The sequence below is a fragment of the Puma concolor genome, chromosome A3 (assembly GCF_028749965.1).
Source record: "Puma concolor isolate L17-30 chromosome A3, mPumCon1.1.hap2, whole genome shotgun sequence".
NCBI lineage: Eukaryota > Metazoa > Chordata > Mammalia > Carnivora > Felidae > Puma > Puma concolor.
Window position 1 is genome coordinate 130,516,290 of NC_141669.1, and position 27,462 is coordinate 130,543,751.

At 49.1% G+C, this 27,462-nt stretch overlaps 1 long non-coding RNA gene across 1 annotated transcript in view; it reads left to right on the forward strand.

Moving 5' to 3' along the window:
- Window positions 1-24,547: 24,547 nt before the first annotated feature.
- Window positions 24,548-27,462, forward strand: part of LOC147582805 (uncharacterized) — a 44,605-nt gene continuing 41,690 nt past the window's right edge. The window contains exons 1-2 of the long non-coding RNA XR_015248786.1: window positions 24,548-25,302; window positions 26,236-26,397. This is a non-coding gene — a long non-coding RNA (uncharacterized LOC147582805). The remainder of the gene's footprint in view (window positions 25,303-26,235; window positions 26,398-27,462) is intronic.

The window sequence follows — 27,462 nt, forward strand, 5'->3', positions numbered from 1 at the left end:
GAAGTGGGGTTTGATGGTGTAAACCCACGTCGGGTAGACCCCTGGGTCCTGCCGTACCCGCCACGGATGCGCTGGGGGAGATCCGAAGGCCGTTGTTTAGCTGGGGAAGGGCCCGGTGGTGCAGGTCCCGGACTCTGTCCCGGCTTCGCTGCACACACACACATTCCCTTCCATGTCCCAGCCCTTCCCCGGATCCCGAGGGACGGAAGAGATGGTTGATGCTGAGCACACTACACACCCCATAAAAGTTAAGTGTATTTATACGTATCAGGCAGGCCTGGAAAGCCCGCAGCGGAGTCGGGACGGGAAGCAAAGCAGCCCTTGGAAGAAACCCCTGAGAAGCAGTGACATGTGGCCAGGGACTCCAACTGGAGGAAAGGTGTCCCCTCGGTGGAGCCCAGAAAGTCCCAGTTTCAGCTGAATTACCTCCAATGTGCAATGACTCCAAGGCATGAGGGGGAGGGAGATTTCAGACGAGCTGACGTTCTGGGGTAAGACAGCAGTATTTTCAGGTGCGCGAGGATGATTCATAATCCCTAGGGCACCTTCCCCAGCAAAGAGCCACTTCTTTTGGAGATCACCAAACACAAGGTGAGAAAAAAACAATAATTACAGGAAGTCCCTCTCCCTCCCTTGAGTGTTTGATATGCCCAGCCCAGTCCCAAGGCATTGACGTATCTGTGAGGTTGATGTAATATCTCAGGCGCAGGAAGGCTACATTTGCCCAAGGTCATGGGCCAGAAGGCCTCAGAGCCAGGGTTCAAACTCAGGCATCTGGCCCCAGGCTCCTGCTTTCACCACCATGCAGAGGCGTCCCTGCCTGGTGTTCGGATGGCCCTGGCAGTAGGGGTTTGCCCTGCTGGCCGAAGTGCTTGGAGGCCTTTGCAGATGCCTCCCTCCTAAGGACTGATGCCCAGAATCAGCTTAGTGGTAGGACTTGATGGGAACGATCACATTTGATTCTCACACCTACCCCTTGTCCCCATTTTACAGATGAGGAAATAGAGGCCCTGAATGCTTGTGCACATTGTCCAAGGCCCTCAGCCACTAGGCAGCCAAATAAGCCTGGACTTTAGGGCTGACCAAAGCCTTCTCTGTTTTTTTTTTTTTGAGAATTCCAGAAATGCAACCAATTTCTGTACATTGATTTTTACATCCTGTGACTATGCTGAATTCATGTATCAGCTCTAGCAGGTTTTTTTTTGGTGGAGTCTTTCGGGTTTTCCTCGTAGAGTATCATGTCGTCTGCAAAGAGTGAAAGTTTGACTTCTTCCTTGCCAGTTTGGATGCCTTTCATGTCTTTTTATTGTCTTATTGCTGAGGCTAGGACTCCCAGTATTATGTTGAACAACAGTGGTGAGGGTGGACGTCCCTGTCGTGTTCCTGATCTTAGGGGGAAACCTCTCAGGTTTTCCCCACTGAGGATGATACTCCAGCGCATAGGCCTTTATTTCTGTGTTCTTCAAAGCCACGCTATCCTTGTTCTTTTGATAGGCGTGGTGACTCAGAGAGGTTAAGCACTCTGCCTGAGGTCACACAGCCGGTAAGTGGGGAGATGGGACTCGAACACAGGTTGGTCCAAGTCTAATACACTCTTTCTACTCTTCAAGCTGTTTAGGCTGACCGTGATTTAAAATTGTGGAGCATCTTCCTTTTTAAAATGGATTTTTCTAGGGGGAGGTGTATAGGGATGGCCTTGATAGGCAGACCAAGAGCTTGGACTGGGGAGGCAGAGGGACCAGGGTTCTAATACAAGATCTGCCTCTCACTGGCAGTGTAACCTCTGTGGGTCATTCTCTCTGAGCGTCAGGATGACAAAAAGAACACCACCTCCAGGCTGGTTGCCAGGATGAGGTGAAGGAGCCTACTAGAAACACACAGACTCCCAATGGCAGGGCTTTGTGTACGTGTGCTCCCATTATCCAAATTAGTGCTTGACAAATGCCTCCGGAAGAAGGAGAAGGAAGAAGAGAGGGAGGAAGGAGGAACCCGCGAAAATGGTGGCTACTAATATAATCTCATCCATCTTCCGAATATCCTCCTGAAGAACAAAGGGGGGCAGAAGAAATTCTACCCATGTCGTAGGTGGGGAACAGAGTACCTGCTTGGGTAAGAGGAGGCCAGAGCGAGCCCAGTGCCACTCGGATTTCTTTGCCTCTTTGTTCCTAACCATGATCTTCTCCATTTTTTTTTTCTTTCCCCTACTGCAAAATGTCAGAACTTCAACATGACAAAGTGCAGGACAAAAACAAGGAGGAGTGGCTTGGGCTCCCTCGAGGCCCCTCCTCATCCTTCTGGGCTGGGCTCCCAGGCCTGTCTGCCCAGGAGCAGAGCGCCCACCGTCAACGTGTCCTTGCACGGAACAGCCTCTCCCAGGGGGGCAGGGATCCTCCACAGATCACACCTTCTCCTCCAGAGTCCTGGGCTCGGAGGACACACAGCCCTTGCACGCCCAGGAGTCAGTTCCAGCAGGCTCTGCGTTTCATCTCAGAGATTCCAGATTGAGCTGTCAACCTGGACACCTGCCCCGAAGGGGACCCAGGACTGCACAAGGGGGTTGTCTCTGGGGGACGGGCTGCCCGTTTGATTAATTTCTAGCTAATCAATCTTTACTAAGTCTCGCCTTGATTTCTAGAGGCTGAAAATCTAGTGAGGGGGCAAGCCTTGGCTGGTACGAACCATTTGGTTTTAATACTAGTTCTTAAAATATTGACAACAAATACTGAGCTTCATCTCAAGCCCCTGGAGTGCCTTCCTCTACCCAGGCCAGCATCCCCCGCCCCGCCGCCCGCGCCGGGAAATCCGCACTACCCAGCAGTGAAAGGGTTAACGCCTGGCTTAGTGGGAGACCCTGCCCCAGCCCAGGAGTCATCATCCGTTCTGATTGGTCAGCCCTCCAGAGGCTCCTGATTGCTAAACATTCTGTACGTGACTCTGGAAGGGGTGCTTACTCTAAACCAGCCACAGGGCAAAATACTGCAGATGTCATCGGGGCCGAAGCAAGTCGACCACTCATCCATCCAGTGGGCAGCAAGTTTCTTTGGAAGATGTCCACCCTCACCCATGCTGGGCCAGGCCCCTTCTTGTGTCACCTGGTTCTTTCCTCCGCCTCCAACCTTAGCCTTTTCCCTGGCCTCCCCGACTTCACTACAAGCTCCCCAGCCAATGCATCTTCCACTCACGGCCAGCCAGACGGATGTGGTCACACCAGCTGGCTTCTTGCTGTGCTCAGGGTGAGACAGAAGGTTGCTTTGGGGCTGTCACTGCAGTTTGTCTGTTTTTGGTCTCCCCTGTCGGATCTCAGGCTCCACCAAGGCTCCCCAGCATTTATATCCAGTGTCAGGCAAGCACCTGGAAAGGTGGATGCTCGGCACATGTGTGCCGAACAGCAGAACGAGAAAGGAATGGATGAAAGGGCACTCAGTGTGCGGTCTGTAAGCGCCTAGAAAGGACCAGAGCTGTTTCCTGGGTGGGTTACCACCAGCAGGTAGAGACGAGACTGGCCTTCAAGACAGGGGGACAGCCACGCAAGACTGGAGGACAGCCTGGCCTCCTCTCTAAGCAGAAAGATAAAATAAAGAAGAGATTGAGAGCCTGGGGCTCTGGAGCCCCAACACCCCAAGTTCAAGTCCCGGCTCCACTATTAACTAGCTGGCGACCTTGAGAAAGATGTCACCTTTCTCTTTCGAATGGGGACAATGATGATATCTACCTTATAGAACTGTTCTGAGGACTAAATGAGATCACAGGTGTGGGTGACAAGTGAGCCAGTGTGCTTGACTCTGGGGAAGGAAGTGACATTTGCATTGTTCTTTCCGTGCGCTCTCCGACCTGAGCTTTTTAGGCCTTTCAGCGATCCTGCATGCAGGCTTTCCCCTGGTGTCTCTGTTTGCCAGACGAATCCCACATCCACCCCTGTGGAGCCCACCATCCCCAGCACTCGGTTCATCGTGGGTGGCCCAGCGTGCAGTGACGGTTAGCCCTACGTAGACCTTAGGGCCGCCTGGGGAGCTGGCATAGATACCCACCCTTGGGCCCACCTTGGCCGAATGAACCAGAGTTTCCGGGAGTGGACCAAACGTGAGTATGATTTTGAAACTCCCCAGATGATCCTAATGGGGCTGAGAACCACTGGCCTGCGTCTGGGTCCGAAGGCCGTGTGGTGGTCAAAAGGAGTCCCAGGAAGGCAGGGATGGCGTAGGGTGGGGCTGTGGGGCTGGGGGCTGTGAATCACTTCTCACCCTGACTGCTGACAGCAAAGCCAGACTCTACATAGAGGGAACTCAGAAACGTGCTCGCACCCAGTGTGGGCACTGCCCAAAGTGTGGCTTCTAAGTGCTCAGCACTATTGCTTAATGGAGTCTATGAGTCCCAGGCCTCTCTCACTTTTATGGGGCTCTCTGCTCCAGGCAGCTGACCTGTACCAGTCAGTGAAGCCTTTCTCTCTCTCTTTCTCTCTCTCTCTCTCTCTCTCAATTTTTAAAAATAGTTAACCATTTTTTTTAACTTTATTTATTTTTAGACACAGAGGACTGTGAACGTGGGAAGGGCCAGAGAGAGAGGGAGAGAGAGAATTCCAAGCAGGCTTTGCTGACGCGGGGCTCGAACCCATGAACCTTGAGATCATGACCTGAGCAGAATTCAAGAGTCAGTCGCTTAACTGCCTGAGCCACCCAGGTGCCCCCAATTTTTTTAACTCTAAGCAAAACCATGCATGTAAGGCATATATTAATCTCTCAATAAGCAGTAAGTGTTATTAGGAAGCAACATCAAAAACAGTATTTTCAATGTCAGCCTTTAGAATTCTAACAGTAATACATGCTTTCTATAGAAAATTAGAAAATGCAGACAGATATGAGAAAGAACCCCCCCCCCCCCCCCGTATTTTCACTAAAGATAGATACTTTTAACATTTTGGCAATTATTCTTTGAGGGTTTTTTGTTTTGTTTCTGATTTTTTGTTTATTTGTTTTTTGTGTTTTTTTTTATGGTCTTAAAAAATGTATCTATATATACACAGAAAAATCTGTTATATGCTCTGGGTCCTGCTTTTTTTCCCCCTGCTTAATATTATGTCATAAGTGTTTTCCCAATTTATTAGAGACTCTTTGAAATCTAATTTTCACTGTATGGTTAGATACACATTTATTTAGCCAGCCTCTTGTTGATCATGCAACTTTTTATCTCTGTTATAAACGGTGCTGCCGTGAGCTCTTTACCTTTTATTAAAAACTGTGCTTGAGCTTGGTCAGACTTTCAATGGGCCTGTCCCAAAGGGCAGTCTCCTGGCCACAGTTCTGATTGGCCGGGCTCAGCTTTTGCCAGCACGCTTTGTGTCTACATGCCAGAGACAAACGGATTTCAGCCTCGACTGGTGGGCCCGGGGCTGCTCCGAGGGCCAATCTGTCACTCTCTGCCTCTTGGAAGGAGGGTCTGCTCTCTGCTGAGATGTACAAACACATAATCCTTTTCAATCAATAGGGAATCCTTTTCCTGGCATTTAAACTCAGTCCATTCTGTTTCTGTTGCATGTGTGATATCTTCATTTATTGCCCTTGTCTTTCTTGTTTCATAGAACTTGGTGGGGGGCGGGGACAAGGGGGCATCTCCTAAGGTCCTCAAGAATTCAGGCCCTTAGCCATCCATCTCTGTAGGGACATGGCTCTCTGTCTTCTGCTAGGACACAGAAAGCCTTAAGCTCCCACTGCTGACACTGATTGCCAGCCTTGTTTTGTCTTACAATATGCATTGCTAAAGCCTTCTGACTTATGAACAAGCAGCTAATGGCTTCATCCATTCTCAGGATTGTGCCCCCGGAAGCCTTGGGGAGAATGACCTCTCAGGATGATGGTTATATTAATCTACTTTGGGGCTCTCCTTGGCCGAAGGACATTAATGACTTCTGACCATCCTATGGCTGTTTGTCTTTGGGGAAGTGGGACTAAATCCAAAGGCTGATGTCACTTGGGAGCATGACAACCCAATAACTCAGTTGCAACAGTGGTAGGAGCAAAGAATCTCTGGATACAAACAAAGTTGCAAAGAGAAGAGCGCTGGCAGGCAGAAATGAGGCATGCTGAAGCAATTCAGCCCTGTTTTATGTTTTTTTGTTTTGACATTTCAAGTTCAGAGAACACAGCTTGGTTTTCTAAAATAGTTTCAGTCCAGAGGGCAGACCACATGAAAATGTCCAAATGAGTCCTTACAGATGGAGGCCAGGACGAATGGCTCTTTACCTGCTTTGCCCTCCATTTTTTGCCCCAGAACCTTCTGGAATGTAATCCCCAGAGCAGAATGGAGATAGAGCATTGACTTAATTGTCAGGCTCACGTGAGCCCCCAGGATGTCTTCCTGCATGCACTGATTTTTTTTTTTCCAAATTGGCTGAGTTAAAACATGTAATAATTATACCCAAATTTGCACAGCCACTTTCTTCCTGAAAATCGATGTAATTTGCGTGCGTTATTTAGCTGTAGGACATTCTGGAGCCGTGTACCTCTTGCTGCTTTTGCAGAGGTGCTGAATGCCTTGGTTGAGGCGTCTGGGCCCTGGAGGGCAGCCAGGATGATTCAGGGCTTGTCTGTTCTCAAGTGAGCATGCCAGCTGAGTACCAGCAGCAGGTGCCAGTGACGCTTGGGCTGGCGTCCAAGCTTCAGCCCAGGCCAACTTTGAGACCTTGGTCTTTCTGTGTTGCACTTTTCTCATCTGTGAAATGGGGATAATAATAGTCTCTGCCTCATGGAATTGTTTTGACTCATAAATGAATTACTAGACATCAAGCACTACAAACACGGCCTTGTCAGTCATTCGCTATTGTTTTATTATGCTCCAAGTGGTATTTGATGTTTATTTATTTTTGAGATAGTGGGAGAGAGAGAGAGAGAGCGTGTGAGCAAGAGGGGGAGGGGGGGTGGGCACAGAGAAGGAGACACGGAATCCAAAGCAGGCTCCAGGTTCTGAGCTGTCAGCACAGAGCCCAACACGGGGCTTGAACTCATGAACCGTGAGATCACGACCTGAGCCGAAGTCGGACGCTTAACCGACGGAGCCACCCAGGCGCCCTGCTTCAAGTGGTACTTGGATTCCTCAAATAAGGATCACTGGGAACAGGGCGTCTCAAACCGTAATGTGCACAAGAAACACTGTAGGTCTTGTTTAAACATAGATCCTTACTTGGTGGGTTAAAAGTGGGACCTGAGTCTACATTTGCAACAGGTTCACGTGAAAACCAAGCTGCTGTTCAAGGACCACATTTTGAGGCGCAGGGACCTTGAGAACATAGATGAAAACTGTAGATTCCCAGGCCCCAGCTCAGACCCACAGATTCAGGATTATTCTCAAGCCTAAAATCTCCCGGAATCACCTTCCTACGTTTTAGGTGTGTCACCCCTTCTTTCCATTTCTTGCTTTTGGGCTGAGACCGTCTATCTTACACCTGTCCCAACATTGCGTTTCAGGTGCACACAACTTGTCTGGTGTCACAGGCTCACAGCTGGAGAGGACCTCCGCCTCAGGATGAGTTGTACGTACCCTGGGTCTCACTCACACCTGAAAGATCATATTGAGATGAGACTTTGGGCTTCAGGTTTTAGAGTTGATGCCAGAAGAGATGGAATGAATGTATCTTGCGTGTGAGAGGGATATTAATTTTGGGAGCCAGGGGGTGCAGAATGAACTGACTAGTGATCCCCCCACACCCCAGATTTGTATGTTGAAGCTCTGACTCCTAAGGTGATGATAGTTGGAGATGAAGCCTTTGGAGGTCATTAGGCTCAGCGGAGGTCACGAGGGTGGAGCCCTCGTGATGAGATTAATGCCCTGATGAGAAGAGACGCCTGAGCTCTTTCTCCACCACAGGACGATGCAACGAGGGAGGGGCCGCCTGCAAGCCAGGAAGAGGGTTGTCACCAGAGCCCAGCCATGCTGGCACCTGGTTTCAGACTTCCAGCCTTCAGAACTGTGACAAATCCGTGTGTGTAGTTTAACCACCCGGTCTGCAGTACTTGGCCGTGGCAGCCCAGGCTGACTGAGACACTAGAGGCGGGGCTTAGGAGCCAAGGGCTTAACAAGCCTCCAGGTGACTTGAATGTCCCCAAGTTTGGCTAGACTGAGTTAATTTTACTGTAAGGAAGATGTGGCTGTTCAAAACGTGTGTGTGGGAGAGAATGTGTCATTCTTTTTTTTTAATTTTTTTTTTTTAATTTTTTTTTTTTTTAATTTTTTTTATTTTTTATTTTTTTATTTTTTTTTTTTTATTTTTTTATTTTTATTTTTTTTTTTGAGAATGTGTCATTCTTTATTGAGGGCCTAGTGTTCTCCTTCTCCTGCTTTCTTCTCCTTCTTCTCTTTTTCCCTTCTTCCCAGGCCAGGCCGCAGAGCCCGGTGGTAAGAACGCTCTGGGTTTGCCTCCCAGCCCCCCTTCATTCACAGCTGGATGGCACCTCTGTTGAAGCAAGTCTCATACGGAGATTGTGTGAAATGGGCACGCAGAGACCGACTGGGGAAGCTGCTGGTCGCTGATCAAGTCCCACCGTGTTGTGGGGTCCGAGTTCTGTTGTCATATATGGTCTGGCCATTGTCGGCGCAGGCTAGGGTGTCTGGGTTTGTCCTCTTCTGCATGATGCGCCTTGACCATGGTGCGTTGCCTTGTTCTTCTTGGGATCTCCTACGCATAGAACTTCACATTTGGGGCTCACCAATGCTTGCGAATGGTTGGATAAAAGACAAGGTCCAGCCGCCAAGTTACAGACCACTGAGCTGTTGCAGCCTAGAGGGAACTCGAAGGTTCATACCTACCTTATCTCAGTTCAAGCCAACAAATATCAGTGATCACGTGCCTAGAGTGTCACAGCCCATACCTGAGGCCACAGAAGGGCCCGAGGGAGGCATGGAGACTAAATAACTATAATCTCTTCCAAGGCTTTCCCACTGCTGCCTTGCATTTGGGAAGTGGTTAGACTAAAATGCAGCCAGTTACTCAATCAGGTAGTTGTACAATACAAACAAAATCGCCTCTGCATATTGTTGTTTCCAAAATGATGTTAACCAACATGTTCTCATTTAATCTTCAAAACAGCATTGTGAGATAGGTATTATTCCCCCATTTTACTGATGAGCCAACTGAGGCTCTGAGAAGCTAAGCTGGCACCTGGCAGTGTGGGACTTGAATCCAGAGCCCAGCCTCTTCCACACACTGGAGGTGGGCCGTGGGAAGGAGAAGAGGAGGGTCTGGGCGGGGGGAACAGAGGTGCTGCTTCCACGGGAGAGGGAGGGACGCTGGGCAGGTGGACAGCAGATGTCTGTGCACATAATGCCCATCACGGGAGGGGGGTGGTCTGTCTCCCCCCTCCGCCCCACACTGAGCACATAAATGAGAAGCAGGTCTTCAGTTTGCAAAGTGGGAACAGGTTCAGCAGGCTTGTGAGTGAATACAGCCACGCGGTTCAGCCTTAGCGGAGGTCAAGTTGACAGAAACCAGAGCAGGGCCGAATGCCACCCTGGGGTGTCTGGGTTGCAGGGAATTTCGTCCAGTCTCGGCCCACCTCTGAGGTCCTTTAGGACCCCGGCAGCTGGGCAGTATGTCCTGGGGGGACCAGTCAGCCCGTTCTGGCAGAGGCCCACTGGCTAAACGCCTCCCAGTCCTGTGCTGGCTGGAACCACCCCCCCCCCCCCCCCGCCCCGGGGTATTTTGTGCCCTTACAGACACTGCGGTAACGTTCAAGAAGCCTAAAACAGGCTGCCCCTGGCTGACGTTGGAAGAAATTCAATCTCACTGGTAATAAAAGATAAGCACATTAAAACAAGATGTAGTTTTATTGTTTTATTTCCCTGGCTGAAAGACAGGCCAGGATTTAAAAGAAAAGATAATAATACTCCACGTGGGTTGGGGGTGGGGAAACGAGTCCTCGTCCACACTGCTGGCTAGGAGGAGCGCCTGGATTCTTAGGAGGCCTTAGGGGCGGGTGTAACCTTTGACCCCAACCATTTTCCTTACAGGCAGTAATCTAAGAGGTAGTGGGAGACGTGTGCAAAGATGTACCTGCCAGGGTGTGTGTTGGAGGGTTTATATTTGGAGAAAAGTTGAGGTCCAACAGGAGATAACCACGTGGCATAGACACGTGGCAAATTCTAAGCAGTCATAAAATTGCCACACCACTTTATGTAATGCTATAGAAAGATGCTCCAGATATATTGTTGGGTAGAAAATAAGGTGATAAAGTAACATGCCTGGTGTGATCTTGGTTTTGTGAAAAACAAACCCATCTGCCTACAGACGGATTATATATATAAATGAAAATGTATACATGTGAATGTATATATGTGCATCCATATGAATGTGCATATATTGTATATGGAAAATATTAATAATCCTTACCTCCATGTGATGGTACGATGGGTGAATTCTGTGCTTCCTAACTTTATTCTAAGGAGAACGCGATTATTTGAATGACACAAATGGAATTTCTTTAGAGGCCAAGAACCAGGCTGTAAGCCCGTGAGGGCGGAAGGATATATGGTGGCTGAGAGCAGGGTGCCAAGGTCACCTTGGGCCTGGGTGTGAATGCTGCGCGGGTGTGTATTATCGGTGGGGCTCTGGGCCTGAGAGGCAAGCTCTCCAAACCTTGGAGTTCTCATCTGAAGAAGGGCGTCTGATGATGAAGAATGGTGTTAGGAGCATTAAGTGGGGGTGATCTGTTAAGTGTCTGGCAAATATTAAGCACTCAATAAATCTTAATTATATGTAAATATACTATCAAGCTAGGATAACATCATATTATCTATCTCCTATCAAAATTGGCCACACACACAATTAGTCATGTATCTAAAGGAATAGACCTGTTTTCTAAAGCTCCTGAGAGTGGAACCCGTAGGCAATGTCACAGGGAGACCAATTACAGCCCCAAATGAAGAATTTTCCAGCTCTCCAAAGGTGCAAGCGGGAGCCCCATCCCTGGAGATACCCCCGCAGGTTCTGGGCGAACAGATAGCAGAGTTGTGGGAGAGGACACTCGGGGGCCAGATAATTAGGCTGACAAGGCCACTGGAACCCCGTCCGGTCCCCAGGTTGAAGCCACTGGCAGAGAGGATGAGAAGGTGGCCTGGAGTCAGGCGGCCTGGGGCTGCGGCTCAGCTCTGCCCCTTGCCAACTGAGGGAGATGCTGGGGAGGCGTCTCCTCTCTGAGCCTCAGTGTCTGCTTTGGTAAAACGATCTCTGCTATGTGCTTGCTGTCAGAATTAGAAATAATAAAACCTAGCTCCCGTTCTTATGATTATTTTTGTTCTGAAACGGTGGAGCTAGGACCTGGGAAAATATTCATTCATTCATTCATTCATTCATTCCTGCATTCATTCTTCCCACAAATACTTCTCCAGCGTTTTTTTCTGTCTGCCTCTTCCTGTAAGGAGTAGGGCCCCTTTAAGGCTTCAGTGTTCCACGGACCTACTGCTGAAGGCCCTAAATCCTAATCCCAACCATCAGGCTTTGTCTCCATGTTCCACACAGGCACCAAAGGGCAGCACTCAAGTCATGATGAAGCTGGGCTCTTCGCCAGAAAGGCCCAACGGGCGGCTTGGCTGAGATGTGCAGGCTTCCTTGAACACAGGATGGGAACTAAGGAAAAACCCTCAGGCTAACTTGAAGATGGGAGGGAGTTGTCCAGGCAGTGCTAGAATGATGTGCCAGGACAAATGGCCCCGAGCGGGCATCTCAGACTTCCGGTCCCCTCTTCCTCCCCAGCAGTGGTGGGAATGAGAGCTGGGGGCCCACAACGCCTTGCTCCGAGGGACCACCCCTTTGGGACTTCCAGGCTCCTTGTCAGTCTGCTCCGGGCTCTGTTCCATGCACACCCCTTTCTCAAGGATGTCCCCAACTGCCCTGGGCCTCCCTCCCCCATGAGAAAACACAGTCACACCTTGACTGCGTGCTCACCCCCATACAACAGCTTGCAGGTGTGAGTGTGTCCTCCACTGGCCCCCAGCTCCTCTGCGAGGCGGGTCACACAGAAGGTGTGTGGGCAGGGCAGGGCGTGGGGAGAAAATCTTAGAATGCGAGATTTTAGTTTTTTGCATGTGTCGTAATTTGTATAATAGAATTTAAAAGTGGCATCCTTATGCAATTTATAAATAATTAAACATATCTTAATCACAGAGGCTCTTGGATGTAATGAAAAGGGTTGATTGGAAAGGAAATAACTTTCTTTTAAATATTTTTAAATATAAATTTTATTTTAGAGAGACACAGAGAGAGAGAGAGAGAGAGGGGAGTGGGGGAGAGGGGCAAGAGGAGAGGGGGAGAGAATCATAAGCAGTCTCCATGCTCAGTGAGGAGTCTGACACAGGGCTCGATCCTGTGACCCTGGGATCATGACCTGAGCTGAAATGAAGAGTTTTGAGCAACCCAGATCCCCCTGAAATACCTTTGTAAAAAAATTTTTATTTAAATCCAAGTTAGGTAACATGTAGTGTAATATTGGTTTTAGGAATAGAACCCAGTGATTCATCACTTACGTACAACAACAATGCTTGTCCCAGCAAGCACCCTCCTCGATGCCCATCCCCCCTCTAGCCCGTCCCCCCACCCAACACCCTCCGGCAACCCTCAGTTTGTTCTCTGTATTTAAGAGTCTCTTATGGTTTCACTCCCTCTCTCTGTTTTTATCTTATTTTTCCTTTCCTCGCCCTATGTTCATCTGTTGTGTTTCTTAAATTCCACATATGAGTAAAATCGCATGATATTTATCTTTCTCTGACTGACTTATCCATTTAGCATAATATAATCTAGTTCCATCCATGTCATTGCAAATGGCAAGATTTCATTCTTTTTCATCGCTGAGTAGTATTCCATTTATTCCATTCCTTTTTTTTTTTATTAAAATTTTTCAACATTTTTTAAATTTATTTTTGAGACAGAGAGAGACAGACCATGAACAGGGGAGGGGCAGAGAGAGAGAGAGGGATACAGAATCGGAAGCAGGCTCCAGGCTCTGAGCCATCAGCCCAGAGCCTGACGCGGGGCTCGAACTCACAGACCGCGAGATCGTGACCTGAGCTGAAGTCGGACGTTTAACCGACTGAGCCACCCAGGCGCCCCCCATTCCCTTTTTTAAAAATATAATTTATTGTCAAATTGGCTAACATACAACACTCAGTGCTCTTCCCAACAAGCGCCCTCCTCAATGCCCATCACCCATGTTCCCCTTTCCCCCACTCACCCGTCCACCCTCACTCAGTTTGTTCTCTGTATTTAAGAGTCTCTGATGGTTTGCCTCCCTCCCTCTCTGTTTGTAACTATTTTCCCCTCTTCCCCTCCCCCATGGTCTTCTGTTAAGTTTCTCAAGATCCACATATGAGTGAGAACATATGATATCTGTCCTTCTCTGACTGACTTATTTCACTAAGCATAATACCTTCCAGTTCCATCCACGGTGCTGCAAATGGCAGGATTCCATGCTTTCTCATTGCCAGGTAGTATTCCACTGTATATATAAACCACATCTTCCTTATCCATTCATCAGTTGATGGACATTTAGGCTCTTTCCATAATTTGGCGATTGTTGAAAGTGCTGCTATAAACATTGGGGTTCATGTGCCCCTGTGCATCAGCACTCCTGTATCCCTTGAGTAAATTCCTAGTAGTGCTATTGCTGGGCTGTAGGGTAGTTCTATTTTTAATTTTTTGAGGAACCTCCACACTGTTTTCCAGAGTGGCTGCACCAGTTTGCATTCCCATCAGCAGTGCAAGAGGGTTCCCGTTTCTCCACATCCTCTCCAGCATCTATAGTCTCCTCATTTGTTCACTTTAGCCACTCTGACTGGCATGAGGTGGTATCTCAGTGTGGCTTTGTATTTCCCTGAGGATGAGTGATGTTGAGCATCTTTCCATATGTCTGTTGGCCATGGATGTCTTCTTTGGAAAAGTGTCTATTCATGTCTTCTGCCCATTTCTTCACTGGATTATTTGTTTTTTGGGTATGGAGTTTGGTAAGTTCTTTATCGATTTTGGATACTAACTCTTTATCCAGTATGTCATTTGCAAATATCTTTTCCCATTCTGTTGGTTGCCTTCTAGTTTTGTTGTTTATTTCCTTTGCAGTGCAGAAGCTTTTAATCTTGATGAGGTCCCAATAGTCTATTTTTTTCTTTTAGTTCCCTTGCCTTTATAGATGTGTTGAACAAGAAATTGCTGCGGCTGAGGTCAGAGAGGTTTTTTCCTGCTTTCCTCTCTAGGGTTTTGATGGTTTCCTGTCTCACATTCAGGTCCTTCATCCATTTTGAGTTTATTTTTGTGAATGGTGTGAGAAAGTGGTCTAGTTTCAACCTTCTGCATGTTGCTGTCCAGTTCTCCCAGCACCATTCGCTAAAGAGACTATCTTTTTTCCATTGGATGCTATTTCCTGCTTTGTTAAAGGTTAGTTGGCCATACATTTGTGGGCCCAATTCTGGGTTCTCTATTCTATTCTATGTGTCTGTGTCTATTCTATTCAGTCTATGTGTCTGTTTTTGTGCCAGTACCATACTGTCTTGATGATTACAGCTTTGTAGTAGAGACTAAAGTCTGGGATTGTGATGCCTCCCGCTTTGGTTTTCTTCTTCAATATGTGACTATTCGGGGTCTTTTGTGGTTCCATACAAATTTTAGGATTGCTTGTTCTAGCTTCGAGAAGAATGCTGGTGCAATTTTGATTGGGATTGCATTGAATGTGTAGATTGCTTTGGGTAGCACTGACATTTTAACAATATTTATTCTTCCAACCCATGAGCATGGAATGTTTTTCATTTCTTTGTGTCTTCTTCAATTTCCTTCATAAGCTTTCTGTAGTTTTCAGCATACAGATCTTTTACATCTTTGGTTAGGTTTATTCCTAGGTATTTTATGGTTCTTGGTGCAATTGTAAATGGGATCAGTTTCTTTAATTCTCTTTCTGTTGCTTCATTATTGGTGTATAAAAATGCAACCGATTTCTGTACATTGATTTTGTACCGAGACTTTGCTGAATTCACGTATCAGTTCTAGCAGACTTTTGGTGGACTCTTTTGGGTTTTCCGTGCAGAGTATCGTGTCGTCTGCGAAAAGTGAAAGTTTGACTTCTTTGCCAATTTTGATGCCTTTTATTTCATTTTGTTGTCTGATTGCTGATGCTAGGACTTCCAACACTATGTTAAACAGCAGTAAACCACATCTTCTTTATCCATTAATCTGTCGATGGACGTTTGGGTTCTTTCCGTAACTCGGCTATTGTTGGTAGTGCTGCTATAAATATTGGGGTGCACGTGCCCCTTCAAATCAGCATGAAATACCTTTCTTACTAGGTGAATACAGTATCACTTTAGTGCTGGCTCTTGAACTCTTAAAAACAGCCTCTGGCCCATGGTTACAGAACCCCAGGTGCTCTAGGTGATGTCTAAAATCTCTTCTAGCTCAAAAAGCATACATTCCTGAGAGCTGGGTCATCATTTCTCCCAATTCAGTGAGTCCCTCAGAATTCAGGGCTTTAAGTCCCCGGCTAGAACCCTCCCCACCCTGCCTAGTACTAAAAGGCCTACTTCCCTTCTTGGGTTCATGCAAACTGTGAGTTCCAGATTTCCCCCTTCAAACCGGCCAGGGAATAGCAACTTCGATGTAGCAAGTTGAATCCACGCAGCTGTGGCACGTGTTAAAGTGCATCCCTGCCACTGAAAATCTGATTTTGTTTCTCAAAATCTTCATTGGAAATATTGAGCTGGGGCAGAGAATGGCATTTGCTCAAGCTCCGATGTGGTTTGCTGTCATTTGAGCCAAGTGGGTCCCTCTCCCTTGAGTTTGTATAACTCCCTGTTAATCCTTTTGGTGAACTTTCCCGACGAAAATGATCCTTTGCTTGAATCAAAACATAATAAACAGGTGGAGGCAGGTGGGGGTGCACTTACCCGAATCCCAGAGCAAATACGAGGCCACAGACTTCGGTTCTTGGACCCAGCACTTCCCGAAGGAGATTTTGGAGAACAGTGGCAGAATCAGCAGCTACGCTCCTTCTTGATAGTCTTTTTTTTTTTTTTTTTTTAATTTTTTTTTTTTTTCCAACGTTTATTTATTTTTGGGACAGAGAGAGACAGGGCATGAACGGGGGAGGGGCAGAGAGAGAGGGAGACACAGAATCGGAAACAGGCTCCAGGCTCCGAGCCATCAGCCCAGAGCCCGACGCGGGGCTCGAACTCACGGACCGCGAGATCGTGACCTGGCTGAAGTCGGACGCCTAACCGACTGCGCCACCCAGGCGCCCCTTGATAGTCTTTCAAACAAGGACATAGCACACGGCACCTGCGTTCTCCTCGCGTGGCCCCGAAGGCCCTGAAAAGTTGGCCTGCCCGCCTCGTCAGCCACAGAGAGGTTTGGCAACTTGCCTGAGGTCACTCAGCAGGTCAGTGGAGAAGCTGGAATTTGAAGCCAAGTCTAGCTGACTCTAGAGGTCTTTCTACCTTGTAACAGCTGGAGACACTGGTGAGAGCTGGGACCTACGGCAGGTACTGCTTCCTCCTGATTTTTTTCTACTTCCTGCCTGGCTGGGGGTGTGGTGAGAGGGTCTGTGCCTGGGAAGGGGGGGGGGGCAGCGGGGTGGATACAGCTCATTAAGGAATAGGAGGAACAGTTCCTCCCTCCCCCCTTCCCTTCCTTCCTTCTTTCCTTCCCTGAAATGTTTATTGAGGATCCTTGTACACAGTGACTGCCGGGCTCTGTGGCTATTGCAGTGAACGAACCAAACTAAATTTCTTGCCCCCAAGGAGCTCATACTGTAGTGGGGGGAGATGAACACTGAGCTAAGGAAGCAGGTAAAAGACATCATTAGGTCAGAGGATGGTCAGTGCTGTGGACACAAACCGAGGCAGGGAAGGAGGGTTGTGTGTCAGGAGGGGACATGCAGTTAAAACAGGGTGGCCGGGGACAGTCTTGCTGAAAAGGTGATGTTTGAGCAGAACTCAGGGAGCTGAGGGGCAAGCGATGTACATGTGGAGGAAGAGTGTTCTCGGCAGAGGAACATGCAAAGGTCCTGGGGTGAACCTGGCATGTTTGGGAACCGGCGAGGATTGGAGCGAGTGAGTCAGAGTGGTGACGAGGGGGCAGATCACCTAGGTCCCTAGAGGTCTGAGGGAGGTGTTGGGTTTTTTTCTGAGTGAGGTGGGGGCTATGGGAGGAAGTTAGCAGGGAGGAACCAGACCAGTCTGGCTGCTGTATTGAAGCCAAGGGCAGAGTTAGGAAGCTCCGGGAGGAGTTGTCGGTTGTTTGAGTGAGAGAGGACGGTGAGTGGGTCCGGGGCCCGGTGGTGGAGAGGGTCTGTCGTCTCCAGCAAGTTACCATTACTGCGAGGGCATCCAGAGCTCCGTCCTGCTGGGAGCACTGGGTACAGTGTGGGACGGGGAGCCGGGGTATGGACCCATCACCTCCCTGGCTGCCACTGGCTGAGGGCTGCAGCCCGCTGGGGAGGGGACTGTCCCCCACCCCCCGCCCCCCACCATTTCGGCTGGTCCTGCTTCCGGGCAGGACAGGCTTGCAATGCCCAGGGAGGCTCAGAGGTGTTTACACTGAGCAGCCTTATCCAGGCAGAAAGGACCATGAAGGGATGGGGTGGGGGCGCTGGCTGACAGCATCTGCTACAGAGGCCACTTCACCTGAACCTCCAGATCTTGCAGCGGCTCCCTATCGCCTCCTGGGTGGTGTCGCCTCCTGGGCACGGCCAGCAACGCCTTCGGCGGGTCTCCCTGTCCGTGCACGCTGTCCGTGCAAAGGTCGGCAAACATCTTCTGTGACGCACCGGACAGCAAACATTGCAGGCTTCGCGGCCACATAAGGTCTCCCCCTCTGCTGTGGTCACCCAAAAGCAGCCCTAAGAAGTATGTAAATGAATGAGGTGGCTGTGCTCCCCAACTTTATTTACGAAAACGAGCAGCGGCCACATTTGGCCCAAAGGCTGTTGTTTGCTGTCGTGTACGGCATGGGTGGGGATCGACAGGTAGGAGCGCAGGTCTTATGAGGATGTTGCTAATAATAATGATTAATAATTATCGCCCAACCAAAGAGTCCTTACACCCGCCGCAGGGATCGGTGACAGCTCGCCTGAACCCTAATTACACAACACAGACAGTTTGGGTCCAGATGCATTTCCTGAGCATTATGTTTTCCTTCCGCAAAATCTCAGAGCAGTATTTATACTCGAGGAAATTTAATTAAGACCACAAAAAGATCTATGCTTATGCAACTAACTGCCTGGTTTAGCTCACGGTTAATTTGAAGTCATTGGAGAATTATTTGGATGTTGTTCTCCTCCAGCCTGGGGCCCACGACCCTCTCCTTGTCCCGTAATCAAGTCCTGTGGTTTTGTGGCTCCGGAGACCATCTGGCCGTAGCTGGTTGGATATTTCATTCCTTTGCCATTAGGGGCTGACTTTCTCGATACGCCAGAATTAGCTGAATTCTCACACCAAGGGTGATCGTCTTGAATCAAAAGCGATCACATGCGGCCAGCTGTACAGGATTCTCTCTGCTTGTCTTTATCGTTAGGGTCCCAAATACGAATGAAAATTCTGTTTTTTCTTCATCTTCACCACCTACTTCGAAATCATATTCTTCTCTAGAACAGGTTTGAATTTGGACAAATCTGAGTTGAAAATCGAATTATTGGGGCGCCTGGGTGGCTCAGTCGTTTGAGCATCCGACTTTGTCTCAGGTCATGATCTCACAGTTTGTGGGTTCGAGCCCCGCGTCGGGCTCTGTGCTGACAGCTCAGAGCCTGGAGCCTGCTTCGGATTCTGGGTCTCCCTCTCTCTCTGCCCCTCCCCTGCTTGCACTCTATTTCTCTCTCTCTCTCTCTCTCTCTCTCTTTCGAAAATAAACATTAAAAAATTATAAAATCAAATTTATTTATTTACTTATTATTTGGGTGACTTGATAAAATGAGTTTTCTCAGAGTTTAAGCTCTTTACCGACAAACGGGAACACTGTTGCCTGAGTCTTTTCTTACTGCACTTCCCGCCCTGCAGCAATGGCAACCACAAGCATTTACAGGCCCTTCTGTGTGCCAGGCGCCTTGTGGCAAACGTTGCAATCGTTATCTTCTTACAGTCATCACAAAGACACTATGAGGTTGCAGTTATTCTCATCTCCACTTTAAGGATGGGGAAACTGAGGCACAGGAAGGCAAAGGACTTTGTTAAAGCCACACGGCCAGTGAGTGCCAGAGCCAGGGCTTGAAGACACCGGGATGAAGGAGGGGTGTTTGGGGGAGGCAGGGAGGGGCTAGAAATGGGGTGGTACCTGGTCCTTGGAGGCCCTCAACACATTACTTACTGAATGAAGGGTTTGGGGGGGGGGAACGTCCCTTCTCTTAGGCTGGCTCTCTTCCCCCATGGTGAGCTTTTGGCGTATCAACCAACTGATTTCCTTTTCAGTTTTTTCTCCAATGTGGCTGGCATGGTGAGACTGGGTCTGGGGGCGCCTTGTGCTTAGGAGATCTCCCCAGACCTTTGGAAGTCCCCACAAGATCAGGGTGGATCCCAGAGAAAAGAAAAATAGGGAGTAAACTGCTCTAGACTTTATGCCAACAAAGGAGTTCTTGAGGGTTCCATAGTGTATCAGTTAGGATATGTTCCATTGCAAGTAACAGCGTCATGAACTAACAGCGTCCTAAGTAGTTCATAAAGGAATCTGGGGGAGGGTCACTCCACAGGTGGTTCGGTGGCTGAATTATGTCATCAACGACTGAGGCTCCCTCTACTCTCCTGCTCTACTGTCCTGAATCTGTTGACTTTGCATCCTCAGGCTTGTCCCTCAGTCACAAAATGGCTGCCATGGCTCCAGGCATCTTACCATCACACAATCTCATTAAACTAGCAAGCAGCAGGAGGCCTCCTTCTTGTCACTACTTTCATCAGGGAGTAAAAACCTGCCAAGGAACAAAAGCCTCCCCATATCTCTCGTGCCTCTCCTTGCTCAGAACTGGGCTGCATACCTTGCCCTAAACCAAGAAAAGGAGAGTAACCATGCTGGGGACCATCTAGGTTTATCCTCTGGGGCTGGGGCAAGGTATCACTTTCCCTGAACCCGCTGGGCCCCACAACAAATTGAGGGGAGGAACCAGCCGTTGGGTTCGCAAAGAACAGCACCTGCCACGGAGAAAGCCATAGTGGCGAGTGGATAAGGAGCGGGTCGTCGGCCTCCTTCTCTCTCAACAGCCCAAGATAAGGGGTCTGGGCTCACCTGGGTTAGAGACCCCCTCCAGGGACCGATACTGAAGTCCCAACTCATAGTGGAGTCCCCCAGGCCGTGTATGACTCCCGCTGCCTGTGTCTCAGTTTCTTCCCTGTAAAATGGGGGCGGATACAGTACCTGCCTCACACAGGTGCTGTGAGGATTGAGTTAATCTGGTTAAAAGACCCAGAACCTAAATGTAACCTGCGCTATGTGAATATTATCTACTCTGTTTATTGGGGCCAAGCAGGTATCTAAGATGCTCTTGGCTTGGACTGGGCACGTTCCTAGGACATGGGACTTGCAGTGTGAAGACCAGAACCATCCAGGGCAAACTGAGACCAGCTGACCGCTCAGTAAGGAACAGAAGTGAATGAAGCGTGCCGCGAGGCAAACTGGAGAGTGTGCACCTTGGTTATTTCACTTCCTGGTTGTCGCCCTCTTGCCCACCAGAGCTGAGTTTTCAAGAGAAGCCAGACAGCGGGGTTTTTGTCAAATCTCTGAATTGTTGTGTCGTGTAAACGTGTTTAAAAAAAAAAAGAAAAAACAAACCCAACCGCACTGCTCGTCCCAAACAAAGCACACTTGCTGAATGCTGACTTCTGGGACCCTCTGGGGACCACCTCCCTCCTTCGGCCCCTCTGCTGAGCTTCCATTCCTAAGAACAGGTGTTTCTTGGTTCTGACACATGCATGTTCCCTGCCTTCCTGCAGTGGTTCCTTTACTCATTCTTACTTGTTTCCACAGGAAGCACAAGATGGAAATTAAAGAAGAAAAACGCTGCCTAGGTTTGGTGGCTGTGTGTAAAAAGATCTCCCCGATAAACACTGCTTCCAATCGCTCATCTGCGAAAGCCGCACGATGTGAAATTAAACTCAGGCTGGGCGCTGGGTGGGTGATTCTGTCTCGGTGGCTTGAGGGTAATCAAAGTCAGTCATCTCAGGCCAGTGTGGCCGGCAAGACCATCAGCCTTCCTTGTCACCTCACGGCTTGTGGCACGTGCAGACCTTACTCTTTCTCAGTGACTTTCTCCTCATCCGATCAGTGGCCTTCATTTCGGGAACTCAGGAAGCTTTCGAAAGCTAGAGGTTGGTGAATATCAGGTCATCCTTTACAAAGGTTCAGGGCCCAGAGAAAATGGCTGTGGATGCTTGTGAAAAATGCATCTGACTCCTCCTACAAAATGCTCTCCGCTCTCTGGAGTCTCAGGCACCCAAGTGAAAGTTCTCACTTTCTTACCTCCCTATTCTGACGCTCACACTGGCCTCTGCTCATTCTCGGGGGCAGAGGCATCAGGGTGCTAATGAGGATGCTTGATTCCAACAAGAGTGTTTATATTTGAAACAAGAATCACTAGCAAATGCGTCAACCAAACCCAAAGGAACACATCTCCAATGTCGGTGGTTCAGGCAGCTGGCCGTCTGGCCCCGGCTTAGCCTAGCTGGTCGGATAGAGTCTTTTATCTAATAAGGAAATTGAATTTATAATTTGAAACCATTTCACAAAGAGAATTTCAGGTCCAGGTGGCTTCACTGGCAAAATGTTTGAAACATCTGAGGAAGGAATAATACAAATACCAAAAATTCTTCCGGAGAATACAAAAAGATGGAATGAGTCCTTCCTTATTCACTTTACGAGGATATGATAACTTTGATAAAACCTGATGACACTACAAGAAAGAAAAATCATAGGCCAATCTCCTTTTTCAGCATAGATGCAAACATTTTAAACGTATTAGTGTATCAGCTTTCATGATACATTAAAAAGAAACATGTCACGACCAATCAAAGTTATTCGAGAAATACAAGGTTCAACATTTACAATCAATCAAGGCAATTTCTCATATGAACAGAATAAAGGCAGAAGTATCATTTTATTATTTCAATATAAGCAGAAAAGGCTTTTGGTAAATTCCAGCAACCAGTCATTAAAAATTCTTACCAAACTAGGAGCAGAAGGGAACCTCTTTAATCTGATAGGCTGTATCTAAAAAAAAAAAAAAACTTGATGAAATGTTGAAAGCATGTTTGCGATCATGGCTGGTATACAACATTGTACTAAGGTCCCAGCAACTACAGTAAAGCAAAAGAAATTAAATGTGTAAGAATTGAAAGGAAGAAATAAAATCATCAACAGATGACTTATTTGAGTAACTGGAACATCCAGAGGAGTCTAAAGGTAAATTACTGATAAATAAATGAATTTCATTAAATTCGGGGCGCCTGGGTGGCTCAGTCGGTTAAGCGTCCGACTTCAGCTCAGGTCACGATCTCACGCTCCGTGAGTTCGAGCCCCGCATCGGGCTCTGGGCTGATGGCTCAGAGCCTGGAGCCTGTTTCTGATTCTGTGTCTCCCTCTCTCTCTGCCCCTCTCCCGTTCATGCTCTGTCTCTCTCTGTCTCAAAAATAAATAAACGTTAAATTCATTAAATTAAATTAATTAAAGTCTCTAGATACGAAGTCAACATACAAAAATCAATTGCTTTTCTATATAACATCAAGAAACAATTATAAAGTTTTTTTAATGTTTATTTATTTTTGAGAGAGAGAGGAACAGTGTGAGTGGAGGAGGGGCAGAGAGAGAGGGGGACACAGAAGCTAAAGCAGACTCCAGGCTCCGAGCTGTCAGCGCAGAGCCTGAGTGGGGGCTCCAACCCAGGAACCACGAGATCATGACCCGAGCTGAAGTCGGACGCTTAACCGACTGAGCCACCCAGGTGCCCCAACAGTTATGAAGTTTTTTTTTTTAAATTTTTTTAAATGTTTTATTTATTTTTGAGACAGAGCGAGACAGAGCATGAACGGGGGAGGGTCAGAGAGAGAGGGAGACACAGAATCTGAAGCAGGCTCCAGGCTCTGAGCTGTCAGCACAGAGCCCGACGCGGGGCTCGAACTCACGGACCGTGAGATCATGACCTGAGCCGAGGTCAGATGCTTAACCGACTGAGCCACCTAGGCGCCACAGTTATGAAATTTTAAGACAACACCGTAACAGTATCACAAATCAAATACCTAGGAATTAATCTAATGAAATCTGTGTAAGAATCTATGCAGAAAATTATAAAATATTAGGAAAATATTAAAAGACATAAATACATGGAAAGATATATTTGTGAATTGGATGGTTTAATGCATAAAGAAGTTAACTATCCTCCAATTAATGTACAGGTACAATACAATCCCTCACAATCTTAACAAGTGTGTGTGTGTGTAAATTGAGAAGCTGATTCTTTAATTTATATGAAAATGTAAATGTCCAGGAACAACTAACCCAACAATCTCGAGGAAGATGACAAAATTGGAGAGCTTCCGCCACTAGATATGGAGACTTTTTCATAAGCAACAGCAATCAACACAGGTGGATGGTGACAGAGACCAGGACGGGGTTGAAAAGTGGGGAATTTGAGAGAGATTTAAGAGGAAGGACAGGACCAGGTGCTGAGTTGCCTTGGCAGGTGGAGGTGCTGGTGGAAGGCACTTGGCAGTATTAGGTCACTTGCAACAAATGCTTCTGGGGGGCAGCAGGTGACGGAGGTGTACCTGCAGAGAGACACTCAAGCCCCACCCCCCCCAGCCCGTCCGCAGTCGGTGCACAGCGGTTTCCACAGTCTCACCGCTGCAGTTCTGCTCCTGGAGCATCTACATCCCACCTTCTGTTTACAGACAAGCCCTGGGGAGGCCGCCGGGCAAAAGCAAACCCTGGTGCTAAAGAAGTATCCTGACAAAATAATTACAGCGTCAGCAAGAGAGCGGTGAGTTGCAAATAAATCTGAAATCATCTGAGCCCCGCATCCAAGCTGGGGACTGAATTCAAATACTCCGTGCATTGTCTGGGGTCCTTAAATCATTTTCTGACCAGGATCCTCCTTCCAGAAACTGGGAGGTGGCCTGAGGAATTTGGGATCACCAGGGAGCCAATGGTCTGATTTTTGGCAACATGTCAGCTCAGTTCCTAGAACCTGCTGATGATAAGGTATGTGATGACCATCTGCCGCTCTGGCCAACCCCAGCCCGCGTTCCCGTTTCTTCCGGAAACAGCATCTCAGTTTTCTTGGGGAGAACCTCCCTGCCCCCACTCCCAGTCGTCTTCTTTCAGTTGGCTCTGACTCCGCCCCCAGCTGCACGTGGGGGGCGTGACCTCTAGCGGGTCCTTTTTTAGCCACTCCTGCGGCAGGAGAGGTCTTTTCCTCAAGTTCCTGCAAGGGACCGGATTGGCCCCTTTGGGTCATGTGCCCATCCAGGCACCAAGGCGGGCGCTTGGGGCGCCGTGATTGGATGGACTTGGGTCACGTGCCGCCTCTGAAGGAGGGGGAGGGCTAGGTGGCTCGCAGCTGTGTTGGCTCAGGGACGCGCTCCCCTTGGAAGTGATGGGGGTGAGCAGGTGGGGACGACCTCTCTCCCTGCTTCAGCGCACAGCCGCCTATGAGGAAGGCACCGGTGTCACCCCAACCCCACAGAGAAGGCGGGGACGCTCGGGGTGTCTTAGTTGCTTGTCCCAGGTCACAGCAGGAAGTGGTAGACTTTCTTAATGGGGGAGAAGAGGGCTGCGAGGAGCGCGGCGTGTTGCCATCTGCTTCGTGAACCTCTGCCTGGGTCGCGTCGGAGGGTTTCTCTCCGGGAGAGGCGAGTGGCTCCGTGAGTGGGAGCAGGTCCTATATGATAGACTGTGGCTAGAGGACTGATCTTGGGGTCATCTAACTGCGTGGGTGCGGTAGACGTGCAAATAGAGGACTTTGACTTTCTGAGCCTCGGCTTTCCTCGTCTGCGTAAAGGGAGCGGTAGCAGCCCACGCCAGCATTACTGGGAGGATTCAGCGAGTTAATGTTTGCAGAAGTCCTTTGGAAACGGTGGTGGCCCCATGGGTTTGCTTTTCCCCTACTCCGGACCCCTTCCCCACTCCTTATTGTCAAGGTGGCGCCCAGAAGCGTCTGCTTTCTGCAGTGCTTATGTGACGAATCTGTTGGATGTTGTTGGGTTAAGAATGGTCCTCTGGGACCCAGAATAGCTAACAGTGGCCACCCATGAAGTGTCCCAGCCACCGGGGACTTCCCATGCAGTCACCTCACCCTCACCTTACTCCCCAAGGTAGGTTCTATGATTATGCCTACTTTTTTTTTTTATGTTTGTTTATTTTTTGAGAGCGCGCGCATGTGTGCACGCGAGTGGGGGAGGGGCAGAGAGAGAGAGGGAGACCCAGAATCCGAAGTGGGCTCCAGGCTCCGAGGTGTCAGCACAGAGCCCGAGGTGGGGCTCAAACTCACGAACCGCGAGATCCTGATCTGTGCTGAAGTCAGATGCTTAACTGACTGGGCCACCCAGGTGCCCCTATGAGTATGCCTACCCTATGGATAAGGACACGGAGGGGTCCCACCGTGCAGGAGGACGCTCAGCTACTAAGGGGCAGAGCTGGGGTTTGAACCTGGGTCTGTTGGATTCGGAAACCTGTGTTCTTTACTCTGCAGTAGTGTTTATGCTGCTATAGTCGGGGATCCTGTCGCGGTGGGGAGTGCTTGGGGGAGAAGCTTTGGGCCAGCCCTGGGCAGGGGGCTTTCTCGATTCATTAGAGTGATTGAAATAGGCAGCTTCCTGCCTTGCGACTCATGGGCTTGTCCAGTGTCCTGCAGGGCACCTGGGGTGGGGGTAGGGGATGTGGGGTGAGATCAGGGGGTCCCTGGGGCTTTGTAGCCCGAGTGCACAGTGCTGATGGATCAGCAGGTCGGTGAATGTTTATGAAACACCATCCATTCACTCATCTTGTTTATTCATACGTGGCAGACATTGGTTCCAGGGTCTGTGGGCGACACAAAGGGACTATAATGCATGGTCCTTACAGTGGCGGACATCTGATGCTTTGTGAACCCCTGTCCCCTCCTCTGACCACAGCACCAGGTGCCCTTGGAGGGCCCCCCTCACTCCTGTTCAGGTGGTTGGGTGGGGGAGAGCCACAGTTAGAGGTGTTCAGAGGTGGGTCGGCCCTGGGCCTTGGGTGGACACTTTCTTCCCTCTGGGCTTGTAGAGGTGGATGGATGCGACGGCCTGGAGATGCCGAGGGCTGTCCTGCCAGCTCATGGGGAGACCCCGTCCACCAGCAGCGTGGAAGCAGCAGGGCCAGGAGATGGAGAATCCAGAGAGATTTCTTCACCTACAGGACCCAGCTGGGCATGTCTCTGGACTTCTCAGGTATGGGAGGCCATGAGACCTTTAAATAATCAACCCAGTTTGAGTAGCGTTTCTACCTTATGTGCACTTGACCACAAGCATAAGGCATGCTTTAGGTTTAGGAGATTTTTCTATATCACGGGGACCTGGGTTTTAGTTCTGGCTTTGTCTCTTAAGTCATAGCATGAGCCAGCTCCACCTCCCCTCTGGGCCTCAGTCTTCCCATCTGTAAAATGAATAATACTCTGGGCCCCCTGCCTCCTAAAGTCCCTTCCGCTCTTGCCATCTGTGAATTTAGGATTCGTCAGTGAGATGAGACCAAATAAGGAGAAACTGAGAAGACTCTGCTGGGCTCAGAGTTCTGTCTGTTGAGGCGGAGAGGAGTGGGGCCAAGGACCGAGTGCACGGGGAGCAGGGGCGCGTTTGTGGGAGGCCAGAGCAGCCCATGCGGGTGCGGCTGCCCCTTGCAGACACACAAAGCATCCGTAACGATTACACTTGCCCACAAAGCTCCCTCCGCAGATGGCTGTGGGGCTGCGCGCTGAGCTCGGGGAGGGAGATGTGAGAAAGCGGGGCAGCTGGCATCAGATCAGCTGCAGATACAGGGATGCGGCTGTGCAGTTTTTAACACAGAGCTTGAATGCCCGTGACCTGCAGGAGTGGTGCCCGGGGTCCCACACTGAGGAGATGCAGAAACCTGAGTTCCGGCTGCTCTGTCTCTCAGGTTCCAGACATACCCGAGGTGGCCAGGCCAAATAGCCTGCAGAGACAGCTGGCTTTTTTTTTTTTTTTTTTTGAGCCTTCATTGGTCCCCGTCCTCCTGGGGCTGAGTGAACCCGTGATGCTATTGATCAATCACATTTGTAAAGGAGACGAGCCTGTTTGTTCGGGGGTGTTAGGCTACCAGTCGCAAAAACCCTGTTTGCAGCAGCTAAAAAGATTAGAATATTTGCTCCTCTAGTAAGAAATTTCGAGACCAAAGCATAAGGATACCTTGTGCTCTAAGAGAGTCACGGGGACCCCGACCTTCCCCCAGATGCCTTTTAGGGAGGGAGCAGCGTTGTGGCGAGGGGCTGTCTTTGCAAG